At 44.2% G+C, this 10117-nt stretch overlaps 1 protein-coding gene and 1 long non-coding RNA gene across 4 annotated transcripts in view; one reads left to right on the plus strand and one right to left on the minus strand.

Moving 5' to 3' along the window:
* Positions 1–3807: 3807 nt before the first annotated feature.
* LOC121393293 lies at positions 3808–6361 on the minus strand. The gene is made up of 3 exons (XR_005960954.1): positions 6275–6361; positions 4768–6189; positions 3808–4534 (listed from the first exon to the last, which is right to left on the minus strand). It is a non-coding gene; the product is annotated as an uncharacterized LOC121393293 (long non-coding RNA).
* ttll7.S (tubulin tyrosine ligase like 7 S homeolog) overlaps positions 6266–10117 on the plus strand; it is a 148604-nt gene continuing 144752 nt past the window's right edge. For 2 of the 3 annotated variants that reach the window (XM_041561283.1, XM_018260702.2), the window contains exon 1: positions 6266–6832. The gene's annotated coding sequence lies outside the window, so the exon portion shown is untranslated. The remainder of the gene's footprint in view (positions 6833–10117) is intronic. The other variant, XM_018260701.2, reaches the window with a different exon arrangement.

The following is a 10117-nucleotide window of genomic DNA, read 5'->3' on the forward strand; positions in this document are numbered from 1 at the left end:
AAAACACACTGCAGATATAAACACATTGTGGCTCAAAAAATAAAAGACTTCTAAGCTGAAAGCAGCCAGGCGCCCTAGGCAACAACCTGGCTGGGCATGGCGCCGGCTGATTGCACGCTTGGGTGCGCATGCGTGAAACTGCGCTCAAACACGCATGCGCACATGCGCAGAAGCGCAATTACAAGAAATTATCCGTGGCAGTCAGCGAAAGACAGGACCGGACAATGGGGTATGTGCCTGGCACCCCCCAGCTTTGCGCCCTAGGCACGTGCCTACTCTGCCTACCCCTAGTTCCGGCCCTGGCTGAAAGGTCCCACTTGCACCGCTCAGGCTGCTGTTGCAACAGCGGACATTGGGTCAAAGCTTTCAGCAAGCTGTTCTAGTGTTTAAAATAAAATGTGTGTTTTGGGGGGGTATACAATTTAGTTGTTTTGAGCTGTTTTTATTATAACTAGAGGACAGCTACACTAGCTCAAATGAAAGTTCAGAAATCTTGCTTCTTTGAATAGGGCTAAAAAATGCCATGTTTTAGCTACTGAACTTATTGCACCAGCCTAAAGTTTCAGCTTCTCAATGATCCAGGACTTCAATCTTGTCACAGGGGGGTCACCATCTTGGAAAGTGTCTGCGACACTCACATGCTCAGTGGGCTCTGAGCAGCTGTTGAGAAGCTAAGCTTAGGGATCATTCAAATAATCAAGCAGAAAATTAGGTTGGCCTGTAATATAAGTTGATGCTACAAGGCTGATTATTAAATTCTGATGCTAATTGCATTGGTCTCTGTGCTGCCATGTAGTAATTATCCATATCAATTACTAATCAGCCTTATACTGTGACATTTATATTCTATGTGTACTGTATATTTTGAGTCAGTCCCTAAGCTCAGTAACTGACAGCAGCACAGAGCATGTGCAGTGAATCAGCAGAAAAGAAGATGGGGAGCTACTGGGGCATATTTGGAGACACAGATCTTTACTGTTAAAGGGTTTGCCTGGGTACAGAAGCTCAAAACATAATGTACAACATTTCTAGCCTATTACTTTAGTTTAACTTTCCTTGTCCTTTAAAGGGGAACTGCCATGAAATACAAACTCAGAAATTTCTCATGGTAGCTTTTTTCTCATTTTCTTCAGCTCTCTCCCTTCACTCTTTCTTCTTCCTGCTTGGCTGCATCAGAGGGGGTGCCTGTGTTATTACCTGCCACACGTCTGTGGAGGAAACTGCTGGGGAGGTGGAAAAACAGTGCCTCTGTCGGGCAAAGAGGTATTGTTGCAATGGGGCATGAAAACTCCTGACTGTAGACAGAACTGTGAATTCTATTATTTAAAAAGCTGCAGAATTTCATGGAACACGAGAGAACGTGCACGTTTTTTTATGCCATGTCCTTACAGCTCCACTTTAAAGAGGCACAAAATACATACCTTTACTTTCTTATACACTATAGCATCAGTGGCCATTTTTTTGGTGGGCAAAAGAGAGTTAGTTTCAGAACGCTTTCAGGGAAGCTAAATTTTACAGGGATTGGGACATCAATGCATACCAACTCACCACTATCATGATTGTGCAAAAAAAACATGTTGATTGCATTCTGTAGGAAATTTGATTTGATGACCATCTTTCTTGAGCAACACTAATAGGGGGAATAAAGTGCTGAAAACAAAATGGAGTGTTACAAAATGCATGGAAGAAATAGGAGATACAGAACAAAGTAACAATGAATAGTAGGCAACAAGCTTGCTTTGTTGTTGCTAAGGTTATTGATGCCTAAATGTTCCATGGCCTTCTGCCTACCCCTTAAACTACCATTGCCAGGCCCATATGATATATCTCTTTGAACAAAACAGACTGACACATTTGTTTTGGAAGATTTGAAGGGACCAGAGGTCACAGGTTTATTAACTGCAATTCAGTCTCCTCCGTCACAAATACGGCACCAGCTTCCCTAAAGAGCATCCACCAAGGAGAAGCCACGATTCCCTGCCGTGCTTTCCCTGGTTTCTCTCTTCTCTGCGCGCCCCATGGTGGTCTATATAACAGGTTTCCCTGCAAGCCTGACCGTACGATCACAGCCTACTAGCCTGAGCATAGCCCCACCCTCTGGCGCTTTCTCTGGTGTGCCATATTCCGCTGTTCATTCTTATCATCCTTGTCTTGGTATTCCTTCCGCCACCAAGTTCCTTATCTTCTGCAACCACCCATCACCTGAAAAACAGCTTATCAAGGGAGTTAGGAAGGTGGGAAAGTACAAAAAACAAAATGTTATCTGCCTAGTCTTGCCCTGACTGCACCTTTTAACCCCCTCTTACCCCACCCCTTCACACCTGTCCCTCCCCGCCTAGGGAAGGGAGGGGGCATGCCTTGCCATACACTCAGCCCCCCCCTCCCCAGGCAGGGCTGGTCCCAGGCCCTAGATCAAAATGACCTCTTTGATGCCTAAATGTTCCATAGCCTTCTGCCTACCCCTTAAACCATTGCCATATGATATACCTCTTTGAACAAAACAGACTGACACATTCGTTTTGGAAGATTTGAAGGGACCAGAGGTCACAGGTTTATTAACTGCAATTCAGTCCCCTTAGTCACAAATGCGGCACCACACCAGCTTCCCTCAAGAGCATCCACCAAAGATGAGCCACGATCCCCTACAGTTAGCACGTTGGTCTATACAACAAGTTTCCCTGCAAGCCTGACTGTATGATCACAGTCTACTAGCCTAAGCATAGCCCCACCCTCTGGCGCTTTCTCTGGTGTGCCGCATTCCGCCACCAAGAAGAGGGGACTCACGATCTTCAACGCCACCATTGCTGCACTTTTTTTTTTTGTAATCTGTGCCTCTGGTCCTCTTACCTTTTCAATACCTTCTTGTATGTTAGCATTAAATACAGAATGTCTAGGCCTATGTCTGATAGGTACACTCCATCCACCCTGTACAACCCTAAGTATCCAGATGACCTCCCCTGGATATAACATAACAGGCCTGTTACAATTTTGCATGTCAGATGGTGACAACATCCCTCCCCTTTTTGCATTTTTGCAGTCTTATGTACCGCTTGTAACAATTGGATGCCCATCTACCCAAACCTTTTAATTGTTCTCCTAACAAGCCTTTCTCTGCCGCCGATGTTGCTTCTTTTATCCTGAAGGAATGTGTACCCTTACATCTCCCAGCTGCAACCCTGCTGATTTCTTGCTTTCTGATGGGGGTACCAGCTCACCTATCCTAAATGCCTGTGGTATACTTGCCACGTTTTTATGGCCAATGAATTCCTTAGGAGCTGCAGTTCCTTTGGGTCCCCAACTGCCACAGTTGCGCTGGGAATGGGTCTCCCTGCTTCAGTGTGTGCAGGAAGCCCCAGAGAAAAAGCGTGTAAAGTCAAATCTTGACAATGTATCAGCAGGTATATTTTTTACTCCCAGTATATGTGTGGCCGGGAAATTGATATTGTTCTCTATACATCTCAATACTAGCCTTCTAAGCAAAGTAATGACTGTACCAGACAATGCTGCAAACACCCAACCTGGAGTCGATTTCTATACCTAGAAAAGTCAGTTTTGTACAAGGCTCTACCGTTTTCTCTTTAGCAATGGGTACTCCCATATTCCCTAGCAGTGCCTCTAGTTCATTCAGCAATTTCTTGCAGACTGTTGATCCATCCACGTAATCAGGGCCGGATTTACATTGCAGGCGCCCCTAGGCCCACTTCCGTTCGTCGCCCCTGTCCCCTCCCCTTTATTCGTGCAAATTTTCATGGAGATTGTATCTACTGTGCATCACCTGTGTTTTTGAACCAATGTGGGTGTGGTTAGGCAGCATGCCGCCCCCCTAAAATCCTGCCACCCTAGGCCCGGGCCTAGGGGGCCTTTCCACAAATCCGGGCCTGCACGTAATGGGCTATGTCCCTTTGCCCTGACTTTCTCTCCAAACACCAATGTATAAACGAACTGAAACACTCAAAGAAGGCACATGAAACTGCACAACACATAGGAAGGCACCTGTCCACAAAATAATCTCCTTGGAAAAAAACTGTATTTAAAACTTTCTGGGTTTAAAGGGAGGAGCCGGAAAGCCGACTCTATGTCCAGTTTAGCCATTTTGGCATTTAACTCTTTGGCTTTCACTACATCCAGGGCCTGGTCAAATGACAGATACTATACATCATTTACTGAATTACCTTCTGGGTATGATAATTGCTGTATCAGCCTGAATTTACCTGTATCTTTCTTAGAACCACGCCTAATGGGGATATAATCAAACCTTCAATGGGGGGTTCTTTAAAAGGCCCTATCATCCTCCCCAGTTTTACCCCTGAGCAGACAGCCATGCTCCTGCACAACAGCGACCCTTCCTTACAAAGAAGGTGACACAGCGAACCGACGGAAGCCAGCACACCACCACAGCCAGGGTGTTTTCTTTCTTCATCGAGAATCTGCTGGGCCCCGAATCAAGGAGGAGAAGAAGCCGCATGCTGTTACTAGAAATGCCAGGGAGGAGAAATCGATTGCTCCAGGATGGATGGTCGCCTTTTTGCAGTTTCTGAAGAGGACAGGAAGTGGACTTTCTGTAAGTTATTTCTTAATAAAGGCTTTGCTATTTTAAAATTGAATTTCTGTTGGTGTTTTTTTTTCTTTGTATAGTAACAAATTTTTTTAAAAAAATGTTGATGGTACTGGTCCTTTAAGCGATTTGTATGTATCATACCCCTCCTCTTCACTATCTGACTGAGGTGACTTTGTATCGGAATCTAAAAAATGTTTTCATGTACTCACCCTTTGATGTATTCCCTGCCTCCTTTTGACCATGCATCTCAGCTGCTGACTCCTCTCTCTGCTTCTGCTGTGACTGGCTATGATGCCATTGTTGCCTTGTTAATCAGGTAATCCCATTTGCCCTGATGAACTGGCTCCTCTGTGCTCTCTCTGATCTCTGTCCACATCTGATCCTGCTGATGTAGTTCTGCAATCTCTGTTTACACTTGGCCTGTGCTGTTGATTCCATTCCTCCCTTTGTCTTGCTTTCTCCTTCACCTGCAATAAGATAAGCATACTGGAGGGCCGTTGACCCTATCTTGCCTAACTCACTCTGGTGACCTTCTCCTGCCCCTGGCTCTGCTATAGGGCCTGCTAAAGAGGCTGCTGGGGACCCTATGCTGCCTGGGGGATACGCTCGGGCTGCGTGGTCTTGGGCTTCTGGGTACGGTTGCCACCTTTACTGAAAAATAGTGGGAGGCGGGCACCAAAAGGGGCGGTCCATGATGCAAAAAAGGGCGGAGCGATGCGCTGTACCACAAAAGGGGCGGGGCAACATCACAGCGATGTCCACAGCGCTGGAAAAAAGGTAAGTTCTGTGCGAATTGGGGGCAGGCCAGGGGCTTTTTTTTAAAGCATTGCCGGTAAATTTGTAATACCGGCCCTGGCCTTGGCAGGTGTTTGGGAGCAGTCATGTGTACAGTGCATACTGGTGGGGGATGCTGGCACTAGCCCTGTAGTGGTGTGGGGGTGGGCTTTCCCTTGCTCCTCCCCTTCTGCATCCCCTGTGGCCAGGTGAATAGCGGTCTCTGCCCACCCCTGTCTCTGGGCCTCTTGTACTCACCGTACTGATGCCCATGGGGGGGGGGCTCCCGTGATCCCACTGCGAAGCCTGTGCTGCCAAATGATTCAGAGCAGTGCCTGGAGTGATGTCTGCTGCCCGAGTGCCTCCTAATCCTGCCGCCATGCCTCCTTTCCCTTTGTTCTGGGCTGTAGTTGGGCCGGCAAGCAGGCGAGCCCCTTCCTTAAGTAAAGCTTCGAGAAGCCTTGCGGCGGTGTCCTCTCCAGTTAATGTCTAGGCCACCATCTTGGATCCCGCGAGGGTTTGGCCATTCAAAAATGGTGTCTGGATCCAAAAGTGTTCTCTCCTACTGCATGTGGCTGCCTTCGTGACTAGGAACGCTGGGCTGGGGTTAGGGATCTGCTATCCGAAGGTGGGAAAGGTCGGGTGACTGAGCTGGTGGGTGGCTCGACATCTTGGCTGGCTGCATGGGGACGCTGGAAGTAGCGGGTCCAGTGAGCAGGCTTGAGACCAGGGCTTGGAACATGCTGCATGCCGCTTCATCCTCTGTAGCGCTGCTGGGGATGTTGATTCATCCCTGAATCTCTTTGGGTGACCTGCTGTCCTTCTAGGCTGTTTTAGCTCCATCCCGCAGTCACTACCTGAAAGTACAAAAGACAAAATGTTATCTGCCTAGTCTTGCCCTGACTGCACCTTTTAACCCCCTTTAACCCCATCCCTTCACACCTGTCCCCCCACGGCTAGAGGAGGGAGGGGGCATGCCTTGCCATACACTCAGCCCCCCCTCCCCAGTCAGGACTGGCCCCAGGCCTGAGAACAATAGGTATCATATGCCTCCATCTGATTCACTGCAGCCTCTTTGTTTGCGTTCCAGCAGTGATAGCATTGCCTCAAAGCCAAAACCATTTGTGTCCATGTGCGGGGAGGAACAGTGTAGTAAACCATAATTTGTCTTTCTTTTAAAATATTGTTTGTATAAACATCACAGAACAGTATATAACACGGGGAAACAACCAGCATCAAATTGTAAGGGATTCATTTGCCAGGTTAAGACCGAAGTGACATTAGTAGGGGAGACGGACCCCTCTCTCTCTTGTATTGGTTTAGTCCAGCTATGCAGTAATCTCCGCTGCCCAGGAACACAAGGATGAGCTGCAGGACTCGGGTGCTGGAGGCAAGCGGCAAACCCTGGGTCTCTGTGCAACCTCACGTGACATAGCCTTGGTGGCCCAGAATGATGCCAGTGTAGAAGAAAAGCAGCGCTACTGTCCTGGACCTTAGTCGGTGAGTGTTACTTAGGGAAGGTGTGGGATGGGGAAGCCGTTTGTGGGGTTGCCTATGTTCTGGCATGATCTAATTGCTAGTGTCACAATGTGCCCACGAGCCTGCCTGCTTCCTCTTTTGTAATGAGAAATGCTGGGCAGTGCCAAGCTGATGTGAAGCTCTTGTCATCAATAGGACAGGGAGGATGACAATGATTCAGCATCATTTACTGTGGTGGGGGCTGAGTTGTCGGAACCAGGAACAAGGAGACTGCTTTATTCTTCCGCTTCTCACATCTATCATTTATCTAATATATCTTGTATCCACCCATCTGTGCCTTTATCAGTTTCTCTTTTTTCATTTTAAGTACAGTCTGACATCTGTTTCATTTTAAAATGTTTAACTCCTTTTTATATTTGATATTTCAGATAGAAAGTAGTCAATTGTGGTGGGCATTCTAATGAAAGTGGGTTAAAGGGGAACTGTCACAAATACGATCAATGTATGGCTAAGAATACAAAACTCATATAATAGCTGATAGGAGGGATAAGCTAATTTTTCGACTGATAGCTAAATTGCCTTTTCAAGAGTGCCAAAAATTATTGTGATTCTGCTCTAGAATGTCACCATTCAAGTTGTTTTGCCGGAAAATGGAATGAAGGCTTCTTGCACTAGAAAAATGACTTATAAAGCTAGTCACTGGCTTATATCTACTAGGTACACCATCAATCAGTGTAGTTCAGGCTTCTTTTTTAACACTATTTCTCCACTCTATATAGTACAGTGCCTTGAGCTGCTCATTCTTCTGAAACGCCTCCTCCCCTCTGATGCAGCCAAGCAGGAAGAAGGCAGAGGAGGGAGAGAAAACTGCAGAAAAAGTGTACACAGCACAGTCAGGCAAGTCAGGAGGTTACACTGTAATACATTATTTAAATACAGTGCAATTGTAGGGTTTACATTTTGTGACAGGTCCCCTTTAAATCATTGTAATGTAATGGTGATTCTATTAGCAGGACTTGGCCCGCAAAAGTTTGTTTTATTTGGTAGAGAGAGAGAGGTCATTTCTAAATATTTAATTTGTTATTTCCTAGGTGTGGGTAAAATCTCCAGCACTTCTGTAGACTACATGCTCTTGCTAGTTTGGTTTTTTACTTATTGTTCCATTTTATTCTCCTGTGTGTGTTGCTGGATGCTATATACCAGGCTTAAATCAGAAATATGGAATCTGAAATATGTTGTCAGGATGCTATTGTCAAAAGAACATCTTTTGTTTCTCAATGGCAATTGAACTTTGCTAGAGAAACATTGTAAGAAGTGTTTAAGAATAAGTGCATTGGTAGACACTTGCTCATGTGCCTTTTCCCATAGAGCAACAAAGAAATAATTTTTAGCTCATTTGATACAGTGATCGAACCCTTCTGCAAAGTAACCTGTAGAGCCCTATCCCGACTGTTTTAATATAGCCAAGTCTGAAAAATAAAAATGGAGGCAGCATGATCATGATCCCAGGGTTACCATGCAAAAGCTGGGCTAATGCAACTGTAAATCAGTACTCATATAGCAACATTAATTTTATTCATTTTTGTGTTATTGTGAAATTAAACAAATTTGTATTCAAAATGTTGCATTTACCAGTATTTCTAAGAGGACACAGGAAGCTGAAGTTTCAATTTCACAAGTATGGAGAAGATATTTAGGGGCACGTTTACTTAGCTCGAGTGAAGGAATAGAATAAAAAATACTCCGAATTTCGAATGTTTTTTTTTGGCTACTTCGACCATCGAATTGGCTACTTCGACCTTCGACTACGACTTCGAAACGAACGTTTCGAGCTAAAAATCGTTTGACTATTCGACCATTCGATAGTCGAAGTACTGTCTCTTTAAAAAAACTTCGACCACCTACTTCGCCACCTAAAACCTACCGAGCATCAATGTTAGCCTATGGGGAAGGTCCCCATAGGTTTTCTAACAAATTTCTGATCAAAGGAAAATCGTTCAATCGATGGATTTAAATCCTTCGAATCGTACGAACGAACGAATATCGGTAAATCCTTCGACTTCGATATTCAAAGTCGAAGGATTTTACTTTGACAGTTGAATATCGAGGGTTAATTAACCCTCGATATTCGACCCTAAGTAAATGTGCCCCTTAGTGTCTTTGAGAATTGTATGGGTACTGATCCATATAAAATCATGTTTCATTATAAAAATAGGAGTAGTTATATGTGTGCATGTGTAAGTGAAAGCAGTTTGAAACTGCAAATAGATTGTGCAAGCACAAGCAAAATAAATCAGCAGTCTACGGAAAAGCCTATGTATAATGAACTTCTCTTTACCACTCAGCCTGATAGGCTGTGACTGTGGGAAGGGGGTGTATTTATACTTCATATCTTACAGAGGCAGTGGACCACTGATATATATTGATTGTGCTCACAGGAAACAGGAAGTAGAGGGTGACTTTAGTTTTCATTTTAGATGTTGCCCTATTTAGTGCAAGAAAAAAACATACTTTTTGCTTATTGTTTTAATTAAGAAGTATGTGTATTCAGCACAAGCCCTTTTCATTGAACTAATATTGAAAAAGGGCTATATTGTCCCTTTAAAAAGAATAGATTGCACTAAAGTAGATTTAATAGCAGGACGTGGAAGCAGTATTGGTTCTAAATCAGCTTTAGCAGAGAAACCCCCCCCTGGGTCTTAATCATGCACGCCATATGGTCTCGCTTTGACTAAATCATAGTGCTTATATTACAAGCTATGGTATGCAAAGCATAATGAAAATGAACTCTGCTGTTTTGTCCCAGTTTTGCTCACAGTGTATGTATACTATGAGAACTGCCCAGTTTAATTCCCACTCCTCTCTTATTATGTATAATATTTATGGCTTGTTTAGGTATGTATGCATACTGTACCTATAGCTAAAACTTACAACAGACATTGTTAACAGGTACCTATACCTATACTTACCCAAAGGTAATTTTTAACATGTACCTATAATCTACCTATACCTAAACCTATAATCTCAAGCATTGTGGGAACTGGAGCCTTGGTTCAATGAGACCTGACTACTGCTATATGTTTCAGTGGCACATGTAACCAGACAAGCAGTGCTACTTTCAATAACTGTTACGTTTTGAAACAATTTTTAAATTGTGAGTTGCTTAAAATGTTCTTTTCTTTTTCTATTTGGGTGTAGTTCTCATTTATTTCAATCCACGTTATTACAAATATTCAAAATTAAGAAGTAGAAGAAATATTACAAATTACATTAAACAATATATTATTTCTGTGTTCTGCAAAACCT

The sequence above is a fragment of the Xenopus laevis genome, chromosome 4S, assembly GCF_017654675.1.
Source record: "Xenopus laevis strain J_2021 chromosome 4S, Xenopus_laevis_v10.1, whole genome shotgun sequence".
NCBI classification, from domain to species: Eukaryota; Metazoa; Chordata; class Amphibia; order Anura; family Pipidae; genus Xenopus; species Xenopus laevis.